Raw genomic sequence first — 24,769 nt, forward strand, 5'->3', positions numbered from 1 at the left:
TATCTTGGATCAAACATTTCAGGTAGTCTTCCACAAGCTTCCCACAATAAGTTGGGTGAATTTTGGCCCATTCCTCCTGACAGAGCTGGTGTAACTGAGTCAGGTTTGTAGGCTTCCTTGCTCGCACACGCTTTTTCAGTTCTGCCCACAAATTTTCAATAGGATTGAGGTCAGGGCTTTGTGATGGCCACTCCAATACCTTGACTTTGTTGTCCTTAAGCCATTTTGCCACAACTTTGGAAGTATGCTTGGGCTTGGGGTCATTGTCCATTTGGAAGACCCATTTGGAACCAAGCTTTAACTTCTTGACTGATGTCTTGAGATGTTGCTTCAATATATCCACATAATTGTCTTTCCTCATGATGCCATCTATTTTGTGAAGTGCACCAGTCCCCGCTGCAGCAAAGCACCCCCACAACATGATGCTGCCATCCCCGTGCTTCACGGTTGGGGTGGTGTTCTTCGGTTTGCAAGCCTCCCCATTTTTCCTCAAAACATAACGATGGTCATTATGGCCAAGCAGTTCTATTTTTGTTTCATCAGACCAGAGGACATTTCTCCAAAAAGTACGATCTTTGTCCTCATGTGCATTTGCAAACTGTAGTCTGGCTTTATGGCGGTTTTGGAGGGGCTTCTTCCTTGCTGAGCGGCCTTTCAGGTTATGTCAATATAGGACTCGTTTTTACTGTGGATATAGATACTTTGTACCTGTTTCCCCCAGCATCTTCACCAGGTCCTTTGCTGTTGTTCTGGGATTGATTTGCACTTTTCACACCAAAGTCTGTTCATCTCTAGGAGACAGAACGCGTTGCCTTCCTGAGCGGTATGACGGCTGCATGGTCCCATGGTGTTTATACTTGCGTACTATTGTTTTTACAGATGAATGTGGTACCTTCAGGCATTTCGAAATTGCTCCCAAGGATGAACCAGACTTGTGGAGGGCTACAATTATTTTTCTGTCTTGGTTAATTTCCCCATGATGTCAAGCAAAGTGGCACTAAGTTTGACGGTAAACCTTGAAATACATCTACAGGTATACATCCAATAGGCTAATTGACATCATTTGAGTCAATCAGAAGCTTCTAAAGCCATGACGTTTTCTGGAATTTTCCAAGCTGTTAAAGGCACTGTCAACTTAGTGTATGTAAACTTCTGACCCACTGGAATTGTGATACAGTGAATTCTAAGTAAAATAATCTGTATGTAAACAATTGTTGGAAAAATTACTTGTGTCATGCACAAAGTAGATGTCCTAACCGACTTGCCAAAACTATAGTTTGTTAACAAGAAATTTGTGGAGTGGTTGAAAAATGAGTTTTAATGAGCCCAACCTAAGTGTATGTAAACTGTACATAAAACATTGAGTTACTGTTTTTTGTTGGCTGGGTCTTTTTACATTGACTTGGCCATATGGACACTGTGAGAAGAATGAAATAATGAAATTAGTTAAAGAGGAAACAGAGGTTTAGGTTGAGGGGTGGGGGACAAGGTGTGAGTTAGTTTTACTGTAACAGCAGGGCTGTGTGTTTGTGTGTGTCAGACCAAGAAAACAGAACTCACGTGTCTACAGGCACTGCCGCGGCAATTTCCTCTCTGGCGGTGGGCAAACTCTGTTTACATCTTGTACCCATTGGCTGGGTGCATGTACATCCGCCTCTTAGCCTGGAACACACACACACAGACAAACAGATTGCGTTAGGTCAGAGAGGAGAGAAGACACGACCCTAAGCATGGAAACAGATGTAAAGAACTGCCTGGATCTTGTGATGTTGATTTTTCACTACAGGTACCACTGCACACAGAGGGTATACCTTGCCAAGAACAGAATCAAAAGCTTATACACACAGCTGAGCTGATGAGAATTCTTGCCTGAGATAGTACAGCGCACACACACTAAGCACATTTAAATGGCGAAATGGAGAGCTTGACAAGGGGTTTAAATGGAGGTTTGTGTAAATTGTACGATAAACTGTGGCATAAACCCCACCGCCTGTGTGTTTATGAGACATGGTGTATGAGGTATATGAGACATCAGCCAACACCTTACTGTACATGAGAAAAACATGAACCAAACCACTTCATTCTGTTCTGAAGTTCCAAAACGTCACCTCTCAGTTTGCTTCAAAAAGCAGAGTTCACTAGTTTCAGCTTTGACAGGCAGCCATGCAGCCAGCCCACAGTCAGCCAGGCCACAATCGGAGAAAGGCTTGGGGCTCTCTGATGACACGGCCTGTCATTTCACATGACATCGCAGGGCCCCAGAGAGGAGCAGGTACTGGCACTGCTCTCTCTGCATTGTTCTTTTCCCACCCACTGTCTGCCACTGCCACACTCCTCAAGTCTCTCTCGCCCAACTTGCTTCACTCAGTCCAGACTCAGGAGCCATGGAAAATATTTACTACAGTGAAGCCCAGCAGGCATTGAAGGGTGACACCTACTGCTGCTGCTGCTGCAGACCGGGCTGGAAGTGGGTTAATGGAGAAAGAGTTCTGTCAATGGTTTGGTGGGAAACATTAGTGGCTTGTCACACACACACACATTATGAGCCAATGTTAAGAAAACTAGGTCTATATGAATGTTAAGTGTTTGGTTAAGTGAGACCCCTTGGAAGGTAGAACAGTGAACCCACTTGCATGTCTTGTCTAGCTATTGCCCATCTTGTCACCCCAGTCAGTGTTAACATTATTACAACAATGTCATATTTAAAGTGGTAATTTACACGTTTTGACTTTTGGCACAATGTCAATGCCGATGGCAGTGGGAGTAATTGCATGCCTGCACTTGAATGCACGTTATCTCGTGCACCATACTCTATGAGCGTGTTCGACTGACATGGACTCGGACGGTCACGGAGGAAAATGTTAGGAATCTTGGAGCAGAATTGATAGCAGTAATTTCTTCTCCACATGCTGTATCTGTGTTCAGTTTCCCAACAACTTTAATATTTTTATCTGTGGAGTTGTATAGTCATGTAAACATTAACGCTAGCAGCAAGCGCCTCACATCCACCGCAGTACACAGCTAACATGACATAGGAAAATGCTTAGTATCAATAATGGAAATTGACATCTCACGCACACCAAAGATAGTTTATGGCTTTGGTCAACACTACTTTGCAGAGGTGTGGACTCGAGTCACATGACTTGGACTCGAGTCAGACTCGAGTCACAAATATGATGACTTACAACTCGACTTTGACACCAATGACTCAACTTGGACTTGAGCCTTTTGACTCGAACTGACTTGATACCCTCCCAAAGCCCAAATATGAAAATGATGCGATTAAAGTGATTAGTGCATCAACTCTTCATTTAACGGATTACAGTTTGAATCGGACAGCAGCCAATCAAATTGTACCAGCTGAGAAAAAGTTGCGCGTGGCAGTGCAGAGGAACGTCGTTGGGTAAATTCAGACGGAACCCTTGGAAAGATGATACCCAAAATGATTAGTTTCGGATATAAAGACTACGCTGTAGTCAACAAAAAACAGATTGCAACTTGCAAAACATGCAGGAAGAAAATTACAGACAACTTCCAAATTTGTTCAACATTTGAAGCTGCAGTGGCTAATATATCCGACAGCTATATATAACTTTGCTAGTGTAGCATGTAGGCTAACGTAACATGAAATCAATGAGTCTCAACAGTCAGTGCGGGAACGTGATCATTGCACCCAAGATTGCGCTACAACTGGCTAGGCAGTTGGTAGCCTAAATCCCAGTGGTGGGCCGTCACGGCCAGCAAGGCCTTCTCTGCTGGCCTAAACATCATCAGAATATAATTTTTTTAAATATATTTTCCCGCAAATATGTATTAAATGATTCCCCAGAGTAAGAGTTATACTCTTCATTTCATAGCTTTCCTCTTGGTTGCACTGCTTCCAGCCCCAGGTTGAGATTTGGAGGGCTGGTCTTTATGTTAGATATTTTATCCAATCATATTCAGCCATCATGTGTTGCCAGGGGTCTAAAATCTGCCCTCGGGTCTTCAGAATCAACAGTGCGGGCGCTTGTAGCTTAAAGTGAATGGAAATGAAAATTTTGTTTCAACCAATCAGCTTTAGAGTTGGCTATTGTACGCCTGCTGGCTGGCTCCAGTGTTACACAGGAGCCAGCTAGCAGGCGTAATGCGTGCACGTCTTTTGATTGGATTAGCAATATTGAGAGGCAGGTCCTATGGGCAGGTCTATGCAGAACCTCAGAACTAGGAAACTGAATTTGATAAATTAATTTGCGTACTACTAAGCTGTTTTTTCAACCCACAATGGCGGAAGGAGGAGAAGATATCGATTTGGTCGAGGATATAATTATAACGCCATTCTCAAGATGAACTTTTCAAGAAAAGTTAGACATTGTAAGGAGAGGTTGCCCGACGCCGCCGCTACAAAGCCGGTCACAGGCGGGATAGGGGTTCATTCGCCACTTTCAAAGTTCCAACTACGAGCGCCATCAATGGCTCACAGGCTCCGAGAAGCACTGCAAACTGTACTGCTGGGAATGCCTATTATTTGCAAGTGATCGATTTGGTGTTTGGAGCCACACTGGCTTTGCAAACTTGAGTTGTCTAACCAAGGCAGCAACGAGACACCAAAGTACGGTTGGGCACTTACAAGCAATGGTGCTTTTGAAAACTTTTGGGGACACCCGAGTGGATCTACAGCTCAACGAACAAGCGCGCAGGGCAACGGCGCTGCACAATGAAAAGGTATTGTACTCTTCCCCTGCAATTCTCTGAATAATAATGTCAATTCAAGGTGACGCAATGCCTGGTTATACTGCGTTTCTGTCTAAATGTATATAGTGTCTAGAGCCATGGCATCATAATGATGATAATAAGAGGTGGATTAATTCGGGTGGGACCAGGCCCCAGGCCCACGGCACGCCACTGCTAAATTCTGCCTGATGTTACTGCTTTTCCTAAAACCATTGACATACATTCGCCTACTGTAACCACACACAGAGAGAGAGTGTGTGTGTGTGGGTTAAGGTTGGGCGATTATGTACAAGCCTACATCGCCCAATTGCGCCCCATAGCGATCCTGGAAAGTCGATCGCTATGGGGGGGGGGGGGGGGGGTCTTTCTCATGGCTACCCATGCATTTCCATGGAAAAATAAATATGATTTGGAAAGCAATAAATATAGATCTTTTTTTAAAGCATTCATGATTTGCATAAATGTAATATACTTAATATACTAACTATTACTCTTGTTAAAAATGTGAAAATGGTATTACATTTGGTGAAGAGCACATTATGACTGGTTTGGGACTCGAAGCTCAACGTTTAGGACTTGAGACTTGCCTGTCTTGACTTGGGACCTGAGTGCTAAGACTTGAGACTTACTTGTGACTTGTAAAACAATGACTTGGTCCCACCGCTGCTACTTTTTATTAACTTCTTGGCGTCAAAGCCAAGACAGAGACTAAAAAACAACTTATATTACCAGGCCATCAGACTGATGAACAGCCATCCATAGCCATCTACCAGGTGAGGCCTACAACCTCACACAAAACACACACACAAGCTATCACAAACACACCTCATACACATACACACCCACAGTCAACACTGCTGTCCCATGTTATAGAGACATTGAACCACTAGTCACTTCCCATTTCACACTGTGTATTTAAATTCTGTATCCCGACATAGCGTATTCTAATATTTCTACTACTGTACATTGTATTTGAGTTACACTGTTTATAAAAAACACTTCATATTTATTTATATACTGGATTCTTGACACAGCTCACTCTAATATAGAGTGCATTCGCACAGTATTCAGTCACCTTCCCTTTTTCCACATTTTGTTACGTTACATCCGTAGTCTAAAATGGATTAAATAAAACAATTTCCTCATCAATCAACACACAATACCCCATAATGACAAAGCGGAAAAAAAGTTTTTTTAAATTATTTTTAAACATTTATACAAATAATATATTTTTTATTTTTTTATTTTTTTATATACCTTATTTACATAAGCATTCAGACCCTTTGCTATGAGACTCGAAATTGAGCTCAGGTTCATCCTGTTTCCATTAATCATCCATCCTTGAGATGTTTCTACAACTTGATTGGAGTCCACCTGTAGTTCATTCATTGGATTGGACATGAATTGGAAAGGTAAACAAAAACCAAGCCATGAGGTCAATGGAATTGTCCGTAGTGCTCCGAGACAGGATTGTGTCGAGGCACAGATCTGGGGAAGGGTACCTTAGTAAAAGGAACGACAGCCCACTTGGAGATTGCCAAAAGGCACCTAAAAGACTCTCAGACCATGAGAAACAAGATTATCTGGCCTGATGAAACCAAGATTGAACTCTTTGGCCTGAATGCCAAGAGTCACGTCTGGAGGACACCTGGCACCATCCCTATGGTGAGGCATGGTGGTGGCAGCATCAGGCTGTGGGGATGTTTTCAGCGAGGGACTGGAAGACTTGTCAGGATTGAGGTAAAGATGAACGGAGCAAAGTACAGAGAGATCTTTCATGCAAACCTGCTCCAGAGCGCTCAGGACCTCAGACTGGGGCGAAGGTTCACCTTCCAACTGGACAACGACAAGCACACAGCCAAGACATCGCAGGAGTGGCTTCGGGACAAGTCTCTGAATTTCCTTGAGTGGCCCAGCCAGAGCCCAGACTTGAAACTGATCGAACATCTCTGGAGAGACCTGAAAAATAGCTGTGCAGCAACACCCCATCCAACCTGAGAGCTTGAGAGGATCTGCAAAAAGAATGGGAGAAACTCCCCAAATACAGGTGTGCCAAGCTTCATACCCAAGAATACTCGAGGCTGTAATCACTGCCAAAGGTGCTTCAACAAAGTAGTGAGTAAAGGGTCTGAATACTTATGTAAATGTGATATACCCATTTTTTTATTGTTAAAAAAATTTGCACAAAAAATCTAAAAACCTGTTTTTGCTTTGTCATGATGGGGCATTGTGCGTAGATTGATGAGGGGGAAAAAACAATTTAATACATTTTAGAATAAGGCTGTAATGTAACAAAATGTGGAAAAAGTAAAGGGGTCTGAATAGTTTCCAAATGCACTGCATCTACTGCTGTACATATCATTCTTAGTTTATCTTGTGTAAATTCCCCCGGTGTACATACAGTATGAATAGATTGCATTTTGATACCGATACAGTGCTATTTGGGTTAATTGTATTCGTACTGTCAATCTTGATTTTTTGGGGGGGACATTTTTTTTCTTTACATTTTAATTGTTTGACATTTGACTGCATTGTTAGGAACTCCGCCTAGAAGGCCAGCATCCCGGAGTCACCTCCTCACTGTTGATGTTGAGACTGGTGTATTTAATGAAGCTGTCGGTTGAGGACTTGTGAGGTGTCTGTTTCCAAACTAAACACTCTAATGTACTTATCCTGTTGCTCAGTTGTTCACCAGGGCCTCCCACTCATCTTTCTATTCTGGTTAGAGACAGTTTGCACTGTTCTGTGAAGGGAGTAGTACACAGCGTCGTACCAGATCTTCAGTTTCTTGGCAATTTCTCGCATGGAATAGCCTTCATTTCTCAGAATAGATTGACAAGTTTCAGAAGAAAATGACTTTGTGTCTGGCCATTTTGAGCATGTAATCAAAACAACAAATGCTGATGCTCCAGATAATCAACTAGTCTAAATAATGGGCCTCTGTATGCCTATGTAGATATTCCATTAAAAAAATATGCTGTTTCCAGCTACAATAGTCATTTACAACATTAATGTCTACACTGTATTTCTGATCAATTTGCTGTTATTTTAATGGACAAAAAATTTGCTTTTTTCCCCAAAAACAATGACATTTCTATGTGACCCCAAACTTTTGAACGGTAGTGTATATAAATGAGTAAATAAAGCCGCATACAAACATGTTCTCTTTTTTGCTTTCTTAAGGCAGTTCCAAAATGCAGGTTTTTCAGCCTAGCTCAGTGCTTTCTGTGGTGGTGGGGCAGCCAGTGGAAAATAAGGAGCGTAGGGGTTGGTAATGTTCTATAGTTGCACCGTGATATGCTCAGTGTTCTGTCACTCATGGGGACACTACGTCAGCGCAAAATCTACGGGTAGAGCTCGAAAATTCAAGCCCCTTGGGTGCTGCCATAGATTTACATTAGAAGTGCCCATCCAAGAAGGTCATTGGCCACAGATAGATATAACGTGACTTGACTGATCATGTCAACATCATACATTCAAAAGCTTAGCTAGCAAGCAGTCATCATCATGCTTCAATTCGGCAATCTACTGGCAAATCCTTTTCAATCATTGTCACATGAAGAAAAATTATAGATAAAACATCAGTGTTTATCGGCCATTGGACATAAACATTACACAACAAGTTGAAAATCACAAATTCAACAATGAGTGCAAAGGCGCCACTGCTGTGTCACAGCCGACCGTGACCGGGAGACCCATGGGGCTGCTCACAAATGGCCCAGTGTCGTCCGGGTTAGGGGAGTGTTTTTTCCTCTGTCCTTGTCGCCTGTTGGCAGGTGACCATCACAGCAGTCCTATCATCTTCACAGCGCCCCTACTTGTATTGAATTTGTATTGCTATGAGATTTATAGAAATAATTAAAAGTCAAATTCTACGTGATAAAAAGCTATTGTAGTAACCAACGCATTTCAACCAGGAATATTACTGTAATTCTCCACAAAGATTGCTCAAATATGCCCTGCTGTATTTCTCACAAAATCAAGGATTTTAAAGATCACTGTTCGAGACAGGCCAAAAGAAAACAGCAATGTAGGCTACAGAAAACACACAGCAATACTTTACTGTAGTATGCCTGCATTGTATTACAAATGTAAAACATGAGGTTGATGAGTGGGCAATAATTGGTCCTTTCAAGGTTATGTTCTGCTCTGAGCCATGTTTGTTTACTATGTGTCTACTGTGCATATCCAGCTAACGTAATGTGACAACTGATTTTGAGTGACAGTGGTGGGTTAATTCTGCCCCAGACTAATAACACAAAATGTGTATCCATGTGTATTAAAATAAAGATTGTTTGTGGTTGGAAATCCAGAGGACATGAGAACTTCAGTGAAATGGTTTGCTTTCAACATTTTATACCACATTTATCAAATCAAATGTATTTATATAGCCCTTTGTACATCAGCTGATATATCAAAGTGCTCAACAGAAACCCAGCCTAAAACCGCAAACAGCAAGCAATGCAGGTGTAGAAGCACGGTGGCTAGGAAAAACTCCCTAGAAAGGCCAAAACCTAGGAAGAAACCTAGAGAGGAACCAGGCTATGAGGGGTGGCCAGTCCTCTTCTGGCTGTGCCAGGTGGAGATTATAACAGAACATGGCCAAGATGTTCAAATGTTCATAAATTACCAGCATGGTCAAATAATAATAATCACAGTAGTTGTCGAGGGTGCAACAAGTCAGCACCTCAGGAGTAAATGTCAGTTGGCTTTTCATAGCCAATCATTGAGAGTATCTCTACCGCTCCTGCTGTCTCAAGAGAGTTGAAAACAGGTCTGGGACAGGTAGCACGTCCAGTGAACAGGTCAGGGTTCCATAGCCGCAGGCAGAACAGTTGAAACTGGAGCAGCAGCATCGCCAGGTGGACTGGGGACAGCAAGGAGTCATCATGCGAGAGAGAAAGAGAGAATTAGGGAGAGCATTCTTAAATTCACACAGGACAACGGATAAGACAGCAGAAATACTCCAGATATAACAAAACTGACCCTAGTCCCGACACATACTACTGCAGCATAAATACTGGCGGCTGAGACAGGAGGGGTCAGGAGACACTGTGGCCCCATCCGATGATACCCCCGGACAGTGACAAACAGGCAGGATATAACCCCACACATTTTTCCAAAGCACAGCATATCTTCAACCACCAACTTACCATCCTGAGACAAGACCGAGTATAGCCCACAAAGATCTCCACCACGGCACAACCCAAGGGGGGGCGCCAACCCAGACAGGAAGATCACGTCAGCGACTAAACCCACTCAAGTGACGCACCCCTCCTAGGGACGGCATGGAAGAGCACCAGTAAGCCATGACTCAGCCCCTGTAATAGGGTTTGGGGCAGAGAATCCCAGTGGAGAGAGGGGAACCGGCCAGGCAGAGACAGCAAGGGTGGTTCTTTGCTCCGGAGCTTTTCCGTTCACCTTCACACTCCTGGGCCAGACTACACTCAATCATATGACCTACTGAAGAGATATGAGTCTTCAGTCAAGACTTAAAGGTTGAGACCAAATCTGCGTCTTTCACATGGGTAGGCAGACCATTCCATAAAAATGGAGCTCTATAGAAGAAAGCCCTATCTCCAGCTGTTTGCTTAGAAATTCTAGGGACAATTAGGGGGCCTGCGTCTTGTGACCGTAGCGTACGTGTAGGTATGTACGGCAGGACCAAATCGGAAAGATAGGTAGGAGCAAGCCCATGTAATGCTTTGTAGGTTAGCAGTAAAATCTTGAAATCAGCCCTTGCATTAACAGGAAGCCAGTGTAGGGAGGCTAGCACTGGAGTAATATGATAAAAATGTTGGGTTCTAGTCAGGATTCTAGCAGCCGTATTTAGCACTAACTGAAGTTTATTTAGTGCTTTATCCGGGTAGCCGGAAAGTAGAGCATTGCAGTAGTCTAACCTAGAAGTAACAGTTGTATAGGATAATCCTCAACATATGTTTCATGTTTAAATTAAATATACTATACATACAAAAGTACACTATGGGGCGGCAGGTAGCCTAGTGGTTCGAGCATTGGACTAGTAACCGAAAGGTTGCAAGATCAAACCCCCGAGCTGACAAGGTAAAAATCTGTCGTTCTGCCCGAGCCAGGCAATTAACCCATTGTTACTTGGCCATCATTGAAAATAAGAATTTGTTATCAACTGACTTGCCTAGTTAAATAAAGGTTAAAAAAAATGTATAAATAAAAGTATGTAACAACCCTTCAAATTAGTGGATTTGGCTATTGCAGCCACACCTGTTGCTGAGAGGTGTATACAATTGATCACAGCCATGCAATCTCCTTAGACAAACATTGGCCTTACTGAAAGCTCTGTGACTTTCAACGTGGTACTGTCTTTCCAACAAGTCAGTTTTTCAAATTTCTGCCCTGCTAGAGCTGCCGGGGCATGTACAATGCCTAGTGTCAGCTGGAGTGGTCTAAGTCTCGCCGACATTGGACTCTGGAGCAGTGGAAACACGTTCTCCGATGTTTCACCATCTGGAAAATGCCAGGAGAAGGCTACCTGCCCAAATACATAGTGCCGGCTGTAAAAGTCAGAATAATGGTCCGGGCTAGGCCTCTTAGTTCCAGTGAAGGGAAATCTTAATACAGCATTCAATAACATTTTAGATGATTCTGCTTTTCCAACTTTGTGGCAACGGTTTGGGGAAGCTCATATCCTGTTTCAGCATGACAATGCTCCCGTGCACCAAGTGAAGTCCAAACAGAAATGGTTTGTTGAGATCTGTGTGGAAGAACTTGACTGACCAGCACAGAGCCCTGACCTCAACCCTGTCGAACACCTTTGGGATGAATTGGAACAGACTGCGAGACAGGCCTAATCGCCCAACATCAGTGCCCAACCTCACAAATTGCTCTTGTGGCTGAATGGAAGTCCCCACAGCAATGTTCCAGCATCTAGTGGAAAGCCCTTCCAGAAGAGTGTGGGTTGTTATAGCAGCAAAGGGGGGACCAACTTCATATTAATGTCCATGATTTTGGAATGAGATGTTCGAAGAGCAGGTGTCCACATACTTTTGGTCATAAATGTAATTATCAATGTGGGGTACAGAGTTGAGGTAATCATGTCAAAAGTCCATGCAACATATGTGACTTGTTAAGCACATTTTTACTCCTGAACTTATTTAGGCTTGCCATAAAAGGTGGTTGAATATTTATTTACTCAAGACATTTCAGCTTTAATTTTTGTATTAATTCGAAAACAATTCTAAAACCATCATTCCACTTTGACATTATGGGGTGCACTGTTAAAATTAAGTGCTTTGTAACACTACAACTAGCGGCAACTTAACTGCCACCACCTTAAAGGGGATGAAACCTCAACATTTCTGGAGTATTTTAACACATGGTTGAGAGGGTATTGGGACAGATTTAAGATGTACTGAAATATTCATTCTGAGGCATTCTGAAACATGACATGGTGTGTTGTAATACCACATAATCAAGAGTTGTGTAACACCTTGCCAGAGACTGGGTACATTAACCTGGAAAAGGTTGGAAACACTATTATGGTGCTTCGAGTTGTGCAGAATTAGATCCCTTCTCTTTTGGTGTCGTTCCCGCTCTCAAAAGCTCAAACATTATTGTGGTGTTTCGAATCCCTTCTAGTGCAGAATTAGATCCCTTCTTCTGGAGTTTCCATACTATAAATAGGAATCTCTCCTTTTTTATTGTATATTCCTTGCTCTTATATGGTGTTTATGAACTCATCAGTAATTCCAAAAAGTTGAATGTACAGTATTATGCTCAAATAAAGGACACGAGGAAAGAGATTTGTGAAAACACAAATTTGGTTTGTAGAGGATAATAATTCATATGTTCAAAATATTTTTTTAAGACAAAATAATTAACAGGTCTTCCACATTTTTATATGGATAAAGACAGTTCAAAGATCTAAAGGTATTTATATTAATATAATTCAAAAAAACTACAGAAATATGTCATTATATTTCAAATTCATGGGGGGAAAAAAATACAGCAATGACTGCTAATGCTGGCAGCAGCACTTGTACAAAACTTCAACCCCAGGGCTGAATACAGTCATCCACTGAGTCTATATAAATAAGATGATGCATGTCACGGAAAGTTGTTCAGATGAATTGAATTACAGTACAGTTGAGTTAGATGACAGCGTAGACAGTTGGCATTAGTCTGTCATTCTTGTCTTGATCGGATTTGGTTAGGATTGCCCAGCTGGTGGGTAAAGTAGAATGTATGTTTTTTCTGTCGGGAGACCGAGAAATAGCAAACATGCAATAATGATAATACGTGAACGCATAATTAGGTTATTAAACGCTTACTATAATATTAATACATTGCAATACAAATATACAATTAAACATATCAATATGCTAAAGATGTATCCTAACCTGGTACACAAAACAAATGTCCTTATTACGTTTCCATTCACAGTTATGCGAGTAAAGTCATAAATAAAATGTTTAAAAAATGACAGCTGTGATAGAAACAGTAAGTTTCTGTACAATTTTCTAAATGCTTACAGATCATTTGTCTGTTCAACATGGTAGGATCTTTTTGTGTCGGTAAATGAATTATGCGACAAATGGCGGTGGAAACAACCATTATATCAAAGTAATCTTAATTATATCAAAGTAATCTTGGAGTCACGTGATGATATGGCGTGTAGTCCTCCCACTACAACTAGGGAAACCAGGCTACAGATGAAATAAATTATGAACATCCCAGGGTGGTGAAAGTGCACAGTGATCTTAACGATCCTTTCAAATTAATATCGAGGGTCTTATTCTGGTGACATGATGATCAATGCTTGACTGCCGTTTGACAGTAATATCTATAATAATCACATGTAGGCTCGCCTTCCCACACTATCTGCGAGCTGTTGGCTTGAGCGCACGTGTTAGAGTAGGCACGTTACCCGTTTAAAGCATCCGTTTTTGTGACAAAACTATCATTAGAGTTGAAAATGCAATGGAAACACATTCAACAGACTTTTATTCGGTACATGAAAACTTAAGCAAAAAACAAACTGTGTGCACTACGTCATCACACACTGATCTGCAACAAATCAGTATGGTGGAAACACCACTGGTGAGATACTGATTATAGAATATTTGCATTGGAAATCTGTCAACAATTGGATGGAAACCTTGCTATTAAGTGAAGTCATGTTCTGTTTACTTCTCCAATGTGATAACATTTTATTACTCACGTTTTCATTGGCACACACTTTCTTCGAATGTCTAGGAGTTTCATCTGAGCGTTTGGTGTATTCCCACCTGTCCGAGTTCGTGAAGGACCAGAACACAGGGGAGGAGCCCGCAAACTTGCCTGTTTTTATACTTGACCATAGAGTTTGTTAGAAGACACACCTGCCACGAACGCACTCTCTTTACCTCTATTTCTCATGGGGGTGGGGCAGGTTCCTTATACAGTACGTGGCTGTGTGGTTGAGTGGGTAAAATTCCAAAGAAATGTTCCATCTTACTTCCTCAGCAGTTGTGGTGTTAAATTCCTACTTTCACTCCTTCGCTGTTTATGAACTGCCTAAACAAAGCACAGAAAAAATGAAGGTTGAATTTCACAAACAATATTCTCCCTAGGCCCTATTTAGATTCAACATAATTTGATTTAACATGAACTTAAATACATGTTTTATTGAGTTCATGTTAAGTCTACTTATATCAAGTCGGAATAGTCTTAACGGTCTTGTAGAATGGCAGAGTGGACAAGAAAGTATTTTGACAGGCAGGAGACCCAGGTTCACATACACCCATTAACACGAGTACCCACTTTACACATTACCTCTGCTATAACTCAAATCATTTTTGATTGCGCCATTATTTCTAATCTCACAATGGGCCTGGCAACTGTAGTTTATAATTAGTGCCAAAGCCTACCCTTGGGGAAGTATTACATTCTTCTTTAAAATGTTAATCAAAATATTGACTGAAAATCATCATCGATCAATATTTATGCTATAAACCATTTTCAATTCAAAACCATTTGATTGTAAGCGAGACACAGTCTGCCAAAACATTATTTTTGTGTTTTGATGCTGCCTTTCACATGAACTGAAACACCAGATCTCAGCATAGGTGTACTACTTTTCCTGGTTTTACTACACAATGACTGTGTTTTGAGGCTTTCTATTTTAACAGTGTATTGTGTTACATAATCTCAATTTAAGAAATTCAGGCTGTAACACAACAAAATGTGGAATAAGTCGACTGGTGTGAATACTTTGTGAAGGCACTGTACATATGCTACACATGAATACCCACTACACAGCAGCCACAGTAATTTGAGAATGTTATAACTTCATCATTTCTCTGCACCAACAATAAAAGCATGCCGAGCTATCTGAAGACAAGTCTTGCTTTGAAATGATAGAATCTGACATGACATCTTCCTTTACTGTTGGCATTATTAATTTATATTTTACCAACATTTTATTTGTTTCATTCTTTGTTTATTGGGGTGGGGGGGAGTACACCTACATTATCCATTTCAAATTATATAGATAATTTTGTACCTGTTTCCTCCAGTATCTTCACAAGGTTTGATTTGCATTTTTCACACCAAAGCACATTCATCTCTAGGGGACAGAATGCGTCTCCTTCATGAGCGGTATTACGGCTGTGTGATCCCATAGTGTGTATGGGTACTATTGTTTGGACAGATGAACGTGATACCTTCAGGCGTTTGGAAATAGTAACCAAGGATGAACCAGACTTGTGGAGGTCTATAATTTTTTTCTGAGGTCTTGGCTGATTTCTTTAGATTTTCACATGATGTCAAGCAAAGAGGCACTGAGTTTGAAGGTTGGCCTTGAAATACATCCACAGGTACACCTCCAATTGACGCAAATTATGTCAATTAGTCTATCAGAAGCTTCTAAAGCCATGACATCATTTTCTGGAATTTTCCAAGCTGTTTAAAGGCACAGTCAACTTAGTGTATGTAAATGTCTGACCCACTGGAATTGTGATACAGTGAATTATATGTGCAATAATCTGACTGTAAACAATTGTTGGAAAAACCTTGTGTCATGCACAAGGTAGATGTCCTAACTGACTTGCCAAAATTATGGTTTGTTAACAAGAAATTTGTGGAGTGGTTGAGGAATGAGGCCGGCTCAGCGCATTTGGTCTCCAGTGCGTCTCCTCGTCCCGGGTTATATGGCACCAGCCCTACGCACGGTGTCCCCCGTTCGCCAGCACAGCCCAGTGCAGTCTGTTCCATCCCGCCGCACTTGCCGGGCTACAGGGGGTATCCAGCCAGGACAGGTAGTGCAGGCTCGGTGCTCGAGACCGCCAGTGCGCCTGGGGGGGTACTGTCACGTCCTGACCTTAGTTCCTTTTTTATGTCTCTATTTTAGGTTGGTCAGGGCGTGAGTTGGGATGTTTGTATTTCTATGTGTTTGGCCTGGTTTGGTTCCCAATCAGAGGCAGCTGTCAATCATTGTCTCTGATTGAGAACCATACTTAGGCAGCCTGTTTTCGCCCTTGAGAGGTGGGTAGTTGTTTTCTGTCTCTGTCTCTGTACTAGACAGGACTGTTTTATTTGACAACCGTTACAGCCGGTTAATATCTCTTCAGTCTACCCCCTCCTTTTTCGAACATTCTGTTAAAAATCGCGCAACGTTTTTTTCTGAATTACACAGTTTCCATAGATGGCTATTTTGGGGCTCAAAAGACAATAAAAATAGCAGAGGTGAGATGGGATCACCTTGCCTGCTACTTCTAGTTTTTCTGAACACTTGGAGTGTTTCCAAGATGGCATAGCAGTCGGACGTGTGTTTTTGTCCTATCCCTTCCTGTCCCTTGGAAACATTGTTTTTCCTTGTTTTTTTTGTTGTTGTTTTTTGTACATATATTTAATATTTTAATATCACGGACTGAATATACTCTCCTGCAACCGCCTCACCCAATGTGGTACGGATCTGCTATTTTTATACTTAAGAACTCATCAACTCATCAACAGCTAGCTAGCTAACTGGCTACCAGCTAACAGGCTACTAGTTAGCCACGGCCCACTAGCTGCCTAAAGTACATCGGACTGTTAGCTTAAGAAGCCCATCAGACAAATTCTTTGGCCACTATACCCATCATACTGCTGATCCGTCGTCTGAACCGGAACCCCAACAGAAGCTAGCCAGCTAACTAGCTACTAGCTAGTAGTCAGCTAGCCAGTGCTAGCGGTCATCAGCCACCTCTAGCACAGACAGCTCTCGACAGTTTGCACAGCTCGACTCAAACCCGAGCAAATCGGCCTTATTTTTCTCCACATCTCCGGAATCCTACCGCAAGCTCTGAACCTTTTTATTTCTTCCCCTGGATCATCGCAGCTAGCTAGCTGCTATTCGAGTGGCCACTCCTGGCTAACGTCACTGTCCCGAAGCAAGAACCAATTAGCCTGGAGCTTTCCTTGCTAGGCCCATCTACACCTAATCAAAGAGGTCCATCTGATATCCCATCCGCTAGCATGCTAGCCGCGGCCTGCTAGCTGTCCAGAGCACATCGGACTGTTAGCTTAAGAGGCCCAACAGATAAATTCTTTGGCCACTATACCTATTTTGCCAATTGTCCTGGTTTACCACACGGAGCCTTGCTGATCTATCTGCCGACGTAACAGCACGAGGTGGCCACAACAGACTTCCTTCCGTCGCGACGTCCCTCCAAGGCCCTTCTGCTAGCTTGCTATCCTCGGTCTGCAAGCTGCCTGAAGCCACTCACTGGACTCCTATGATCACTCGGCTATGCATGCCTCTCGCTAACGTCAATATGCCTTGTCCATTGCTGTTTTGGTAACTATTTATTGCCTTATTTCACTGTAGAGCCTCTAGCCCTGCTCAATACACCTTATTTAATTAACACTTTAGTTCCACCTACCAAACATGCAGTGACATCACCTGGTTTAAATTATATTTCTAGGGACAAATTCTCTTTCATCGTCACTCTATGCACAGGTTTACCCTCACTGTATCCACATCCTACCATACCTTTGTCTATACATTATACCTTGAAACTATTCTACCGTGCCCAGAAATCTGCTCCCCTTACTCTCTGTTCTGAACGTACTAGACAACCAGTTATTTTAGCCTTTAGCCGTACCCTTACCCTACTCCTCCTCTGTTCCTCTGGTGATGTGGAGGTTAATCCAGGCCCTGCAGTGCCTAGCTCCACTCCAATGCCCCAGTCGCTATCATTTGTTGACTTCTGTAACCGCAAAAGCGGTTTCATGCATGTTAACATTAGAAACCTCCTCCCTAAGTTTGTTTTATTCCCTGCCCTAGCACACTCAGCCAACCCGGATGTCCTAGCCCTGTCTGAATCCTGGTTCAGGAAGACCACCAAAACCCCTGAAATTTCCATCCCTAAATATAACATTTTCCAACAAGATAGAACTGCCAAAGGGGGCGTGTTGCAATCTACTGCAGAGATAGCCTGCAGAGTTTTGTCTTACAATCCAGGTCTGTACCCAAACAATTTGAGCTTCTACTTTTAAAAATCCACCTTTCCAGAAACAAGTCTCTCACCGTTGCCACTTGCTAGAGACCACCCTCTGCCCCCAGCTGTGCCCTGGACACCATATGTGAACTGATTTCCTCCCATCTATCTTCAGAGCTTGTGCTGCTAGGTGATCTAAACTGGCCATCCTCAAACTATGCTTGATGCCCTTAATCTCTCACAAATTATCAAAGAACCCACCAGGTACAACCCCAAATCCGTAAACACGGGCACCCTCATAGATATCATCCTGACCAATTTACCCTCCAGATATAACTCTGCTGTTTTCAACCAAGATCTCAGTGATCACTGCCTCATTGCCTGCATCCGTAACGGGTCTGCGGTCAAACGACTACCCCTCATCACTATCAAACGTTCCCTAAAACACTTCTGCGAGCAGGCCTTCCTAATCGAGCAGGCCTTCCTAACCTGGAAGGATATTGACCTCATCCCGTCAGTAGAGGATGCCTGGTTATTCTTTAAAAGTGCCTTCCTCACCATCTTAAATAAGCATGCCCCTTTCATTTTTTTAAACCAGGAACAGATAGAGCCCTTGGTTCTCTCCAGACCTGACTGCCCTCGATCAGCACAAAATCAGCCTGTAGCGTTCTGCATTAGCATCGAATAGCCCCCGTGATATGCAACTTTTCAGGGACATTAGGAACAAATATACACAGGCAGTTAGGAAAGCTAAGGCTAGCTTTTTCAAGCAGAAATTTGCATCCTGTAGCGCAAACTCAAAAATGTTCTAGGACACTGTAAACGTCCATGGAGAATAAGAGCACGTCCTCCCAGCTGCCCACTGCACTGAGGCTAGGAAACCCTGTCACCACTGATAAATTCACTATACACTAACTGAGAATTTCAAGCTTTTTCCTACGGCTGGCCATGCTTTCCACCTGGCTACTCCTACCCCGGTCAACAGCCCTGCACTCCCCACAGCAACTCGCCCAAGCATCCCCCATTTCTCCTTCACCCAAATCCAGATAGCTGATGTTCTTAGAACTGCAAAACCGGGACCCCATCAAATCAGCCGGGCTAGACAATCTGGACCCTCTCTTTTTAAAATGATCTGCTGAAATTGTTGCAACCCCTATTCGTAGCCTGTTCAACCTCTCTTTCGTATCGTCTGAGATTCCCTAAAGATTGGTAAGCTGCCGCGGTCATCCCCCTCTTCAAAGAGGGAGACACTCTAGACCCAAATTGCTACAGACCTATATCTATCCTAGCCTGCCTATCTAGGTTGTAGTTATTATAGGAATTATAGGATTATTTCTCTATACTATTTGTATTTCATTAACCTTTGACTATTGGATGTTCTTATAGGCACTTTAGTATTGCCAGTGTAACAGTATAGCTTCCATCCCTCTCCTAGCCCCTACCTGGGCTCGAACCAGGAACACATCGACAACAGCCACACTCGAAGCAGCGTTACCCATGCAGAGCAAGGGGAACAACCACTCCAAGTCTCAGAGCGAGTGACGTTTGAAACAATATTAGCGCGCACCGCGCTAACTAGTTAGCCATTTCACATCGGTTACACCATCCTCATCTCGGGAGATGATAGGCTTGAAGTCATAAACAGCTGCTGGCAAATGCACGAAAGTGCTGTTTGAATGAATGCTTACGAGCCTGCTGGTGCCTACCATCGCTCAGTCAGACTGCTCTATCAAAACATAGACTTAGTTATAACATGATAACACACAGAAATACGAGCCGTATGTCATTAATATGGTCGAATGCGGTAACTATCATCTCGAAAACAAGACGTTTATTCTTTCAGTGAAATACGGACCGTTCCGTATTTTATCTAACAGGTGGCATCCATAAGTCTAAATATTGCTGTTACATTGCACAACCTTCAATGTTATGTCATAATAACGTAAAATTCTGGCAAATTAGGCGGCCCAAACTGTTGCAAATACACTGACTCTGCGTGCAATGAACGTAAGAGAAGTGACACAATTTCACCTGGTTAATATTGCCTGCTAACCTGGATTTCTTTTAGCTAAATATGCAGGTTTAAAAATACACTGCTAAAAAAATAAAGGGAACACTAAAATAACACATACTAATAACACATACTAGATCTGAATGAATGAAATATTCTTATTAAACACTTTTTTCTTTACATAGTTGAATGTGCTGACAACAAAATCACACAAAAATTATCAATGGAAATCAAATGTATCAACCCATGGAGGTCTGGATTTGGAGTCACACTCAAAATTAAAGTGGAAAACCACACTACAGGCTGATCCAACTTTGATGTAATGTCCTTAAAACAAGTCAAAATGAGGCTCAGTAGTGTGTGTGGCCTCCATGTGCCTGTATGACCTCCCTACAACGCCCGGGCATGCTCCTGATGAGGTGGCGGATGGTCTCCTGAGGGATCTCCTCCCAGACCTGGACTAAAGCATCCGCCAACTCCTGGACAGTCTGTTGGTGGATGGAACGAGACATGATGTCCCAGATGTGCTCAATGGGATTCAGATCTGGGGAACGGGCGGCCCAGTCCATAGCATCAATGCCTTCTTCTTGCAGGAACTGCTGACACACTCCAGCCACATGAGGTCTAGCATTGTCTAGCATTAGGAGGAACCCAGGGCCAACCGCACCAGCATATGGTCTCACAATGTAAGGGCGTTCGTCTGTAGGAGGAGGAGAAGCGGACCAAAGCGCAGCGTGGTGGTTATTCATATTTTAATAAATCACTACACATGAACAAACTAACGAAAACAAGAAATGTGAGAACGCAAAACAGTCCTATCCTGTGACGACAAACACAGTGACAGGAACAATCACCCACAAACACACAGTGAAACCCAGGCTACCTAAGTATGATTCTCAATCAGAGACAACTAATGACACCTGCCTCTGATTGAGAACCATACTAGGCCGAAAACATAGAAATGCCCCAAAACATAGAAAAACAAACATAGACTGCCCACCCAACTCACGCCCTGACCATACTAAATAAATACAAAACAACAGAAATAGAGGTCAGAACGTGACAGTACCCCCCCCCAAAGGTGCGGACTCCGGCCGCAAAACCTTGACCTATAGGGGAGGGTCTGGGTGGGCGTCTGTCCGCGGTGGCGGCTCTGGCGCGGGACGCGGACCCCACTTCACCATTGTCTTAGTCCGCCTTATTGTCCGCCTCCCTGGCTTACTCACCATGGCCACCCCTCTCAATGACCCCACTGGACAGAGGGGCTGCTCGGGACAGAGGGGCAGCTCGGGACAGAGGTGAAGCAGCTGCTCGGGACAGAGGGACAACTGCTCGGGACAGAGGGGCAGCTGCTCGGGACAGAGGGGCGATAGCAGCTCGGGACAGAGGGGCGATAGCAGCTCGGGACAGAGGGGCGATAGCTGCTCGGGACAGAGGGGCGATAGCTGCTCGGGACAGAGGGGCGATAGCTGCTCGGGACAGAGGGGCGGCAGCTGCTCGGGACAGAGGGGCGGCAGCTGCTCGGGACAGAGGGGCGGCAGCTGCTCGGGACAGAGGGACAGCTGCTCGGGACAGAGGGACAGCTGCTCGGGACAGAGGGACAGCTGCTCGGGACAGAGGGGCGGCAGCAGCTCGGGACAGAGGGGCGACAGCTGCTCTGGACAGAGGGGCAGCTGCTCGGGCGGCCCCTGGCTGACTGACGGCACTGGCGGCCCCTGGCTTACTGGCGGCCCCTGGCTGACTAGCGGCACTGGCGGCCCCTGGCTTACTGGCGGCCCCTGGCTTACTGGCGGCACTGGCGGCCCCTGGCTGACTGGCGGCACTGGCGGCCCCTGGCTGACTGGCGGCACTGGCGGCCCCTGGCTGACTGGCGGCACTGGCGGCCCCTGGCTGACTGGCGGCACTGGCGGCCCCTGGCTGACGGGCGGCACTGGCGGCCCCTGGCTGACTGGCGGCACTGGCGGCCCCTGGCTGACGGGCGGCACTGGCGGCCCCTGGCTGACTGGCGGCACTGGCGGCTCCTGGCAGACGGGCGGCGCTGGCGGCTCCGGGCAGACGGGCGGCGCTGGCGGCTCCGGGCAGACGGGCGGCGCTGGCGGCGCTGGGCAGACGGGCGGCGCTGGCGGCGCTGGGCAGACGGACGGCGCTGGCGCCGCTGGGCAGACGGGAAGCTCAGCTGGCGCTGGGCAGACGGGAAGCTCAGCTGGCGCTGGGCAGACGGGAAGCTCCGGCAACGCTGGAGAAGAGGAAGGCCCTGGTAGCGCCGGAGAGGCGGGAGACTCCGGCAGCGGCGCCGGACAGGCGGGAGGCTCCGGCAGCGGCGCCGGACAGGCGGGAGGCTCCGGCAGCGGCGCCGGACAGGCGGGAGGCTCCGGCAGAGGCGCCGGACAGGCGGGAGGCTCCGGCAGAGGCGCCGGACAGGCGGGAGGCTCCGGCAGAGGCGCCGGACAGGCGGGAGGCTCCGGCAGCGGCGCCGGACAGGCGAGAGGCTCCGGCAGAGGCGCCGGACAGGTGGGAGGCTCCGGCAGCGCTGGAGAGGAGGAAGCCCCTGTAAGGATGGGCCGGAGAGACAGCCTGGTACGGGGGGCTGCCACCGGAGGGCTGGTGCGTGGAGGTGGTGACGGATAGACCGGGCCGTGAAGGCGTACTGGAGATCTTGAGAGCAGGGCTGGCACCAACCGCCCTGGCTGGATCTTCACCCTAGCCCGGCAGATGTGGGGAGCTGGGATGTAGCGCACCGGGCTAAGCACGCGTACTGGGGACACCGTGCGCACAACTGCATAACACGGTGCCTGACCAGCACCACGCCCGCCACAGTTAGCACTGCTAGGAGCACTGTAGTGCTGAGATGGCACAGGACGTGCAAGGCTAGGGAGATGCACAGGAGGCCTGGTGCGTGAGGCTGGCACAGTCTTCACCAGACCCCTCGCACGCACCTCAGGATGAGTATGGAGAGCTGACCCCGGTGCCATTAAATCCCTGACACGCTCCGTCGGGCGAATGTCGTGCCTCATGCACCAAACCAGCAAGTCCCTCATATCACTCTCCTCCAATTTCCCCATTAACTCCTTCACAGTCTCTGCTTCGCTCACCTCCAACACCAGCTCTGGTTCTGAGCTCCTCCTTGGCTCCTCACGATAAACGGGGGGAGTTGGCTCAGGTCTGACTCCTGACTCTGCCACACTCCCCCTGTGCCCCCCCCCCAAGAAATTTTTGGGGGTGACTCTCGGGCTTCCATCCGCTCTGCCGTGCTAGTTCCTCATAATGCCGCCTCTCTGCTTTTGCTGCCTCCAGCTCGGCCTTGGGGCGGCAATATTCTCCTGGCTCTGCCCAGGGTCCTTTCCCGTCTAGAATCTCCTCCCAAGTCCATCTCTCCAAGTAGTGCAGCCTCTCCCACTGCTGATTTTGCTGCTGCTGCTGTTGCTCCTCCTGCTGCTGCTTTTGCTGCTGCTGCTGTTGCTCCTGCTGCACCAGTCGCTTCTCCTGCTGCTGCTGTTGCTGCTGCCTCTGTTTACCACGCCGCTTGGTCCTTGGTAGGTGGGTGATTCTGTAAGGGCGTTCGTCTGTAGGAGGAGGAGAAGCGGACCAAAGCGCAGCGTGGTGGTTATTCATATTTTAATAAATCACTACACATGAACAAACTAACGAAAACAAGAAATGTGAGAACGCAAAACAGTCCTATCCTGTGACGACAACACAGTGACAGGAACAATCACCCACAAACACACAGTGAAACCCAGGCTACCTAAGTATGATTCTCAATCAGAGACAACTAATGACACCTGCCTCTGATTGAGAACCATACTAGGCCGAAAACATAGAAATGCCCCAAAACATAGAAAAACAAACATAGACTGCCCACCCAACTCACGCCCTGACCATACTAAATAAATACAAAACAACAGAAATAGAGGTCAGAACGTGACACACAAGGGGTCTGAGGGTCTCATCTCGGTACCTAATGGCAGTCAGGCTACCTCTGGCGAGCACATGGAGGGCTGTGCGGCCCCCCAAAGAAATGCCACCCCACACCATGACTGACCCACCGCCAAACCGGTCATGCTGGAGGATGTTGCAGGCAGCAGAACGTTCTCCACGGCGTCTCCAGACTCAAGAGCACAGGGCGCCAGTGGCGAATTTGCCAATCTTGGTGTTCTCTGGCAAATGCCAAACGTCCTGCACGGTGTTGGGCTGTAAGCGCAACCCCCACCTGTGGACGTCGGGCCCTCATACCACTCTCATGGAGTCTGTTTCTGACCGTTTGAGCAGACACATGCACATTTGTGGCCTGCTGGAAGTCATTTTGCAGGGCTCTGGCAGTGCTCCTCCTGCTCCTCCTTGCACAAAGGCGGAGGTAGCGGTCCTGCTGCTGGGTTGTTGCCCTCCTACGGCCTCCTCCACGTCTCCTGATGTACTGGCCTGTCTCCTGGTAGCGCCTCCATGCTCTGGACACTACGCTGACAGACACAGCAAACCTTCTTGCCACAGCTCGCATTGACGTGCCATCCTGGATGAGCTGCACTACCTGAGCCACTTGTGTGGCTACCACTAGAGTGAAAGCACCGCCAGCATTCAAAAGTGACCAAAACATCAGCCAGGAAGCATAGGA

At 45.6% G+C, this 24,769-nt stretch overlaps 1 long non-coding RNA gene across 1 annotated transcript; it reads right to left on the minus strand.

Moving 5' to 3' along the window:
- Positions 1-7,738: 7,738 nt before the first annotated feature.
- Positions 7,739-14,110, minus strand: LOC110521837 (uncharacterized). Its single transcript, XR_016495289.1, has 2 exons — positions 13,910-14,110; positions 7,739-9,580 (listed from the first exon to the last, which is right to left on the minus strand). It is a non-coding gene; the product is annotated as an uncharacterized LOC110521837 (long non-coding RNA).
- Positions 14,111-24,769: the final 10,659 nt, after the last annotated feature.

This window comes from Oncorhynchus mykiss, chromosome 4 (assembly GCF_057628025.1).
Source record: "Oncorhynchus mykiss isolate SJ-2025 chromosome 4, ASM5762802v1, whole genome shotgun sequence".
In the NCBI taxonomy this organism is placed as follows: domain Eukaryota; kingdom Metazoa; phylum Chordata; class Actinopteri; order Salmoniformes; family Salmonidae; genus Oncorhynchus; species Oncorhynchus mykiss.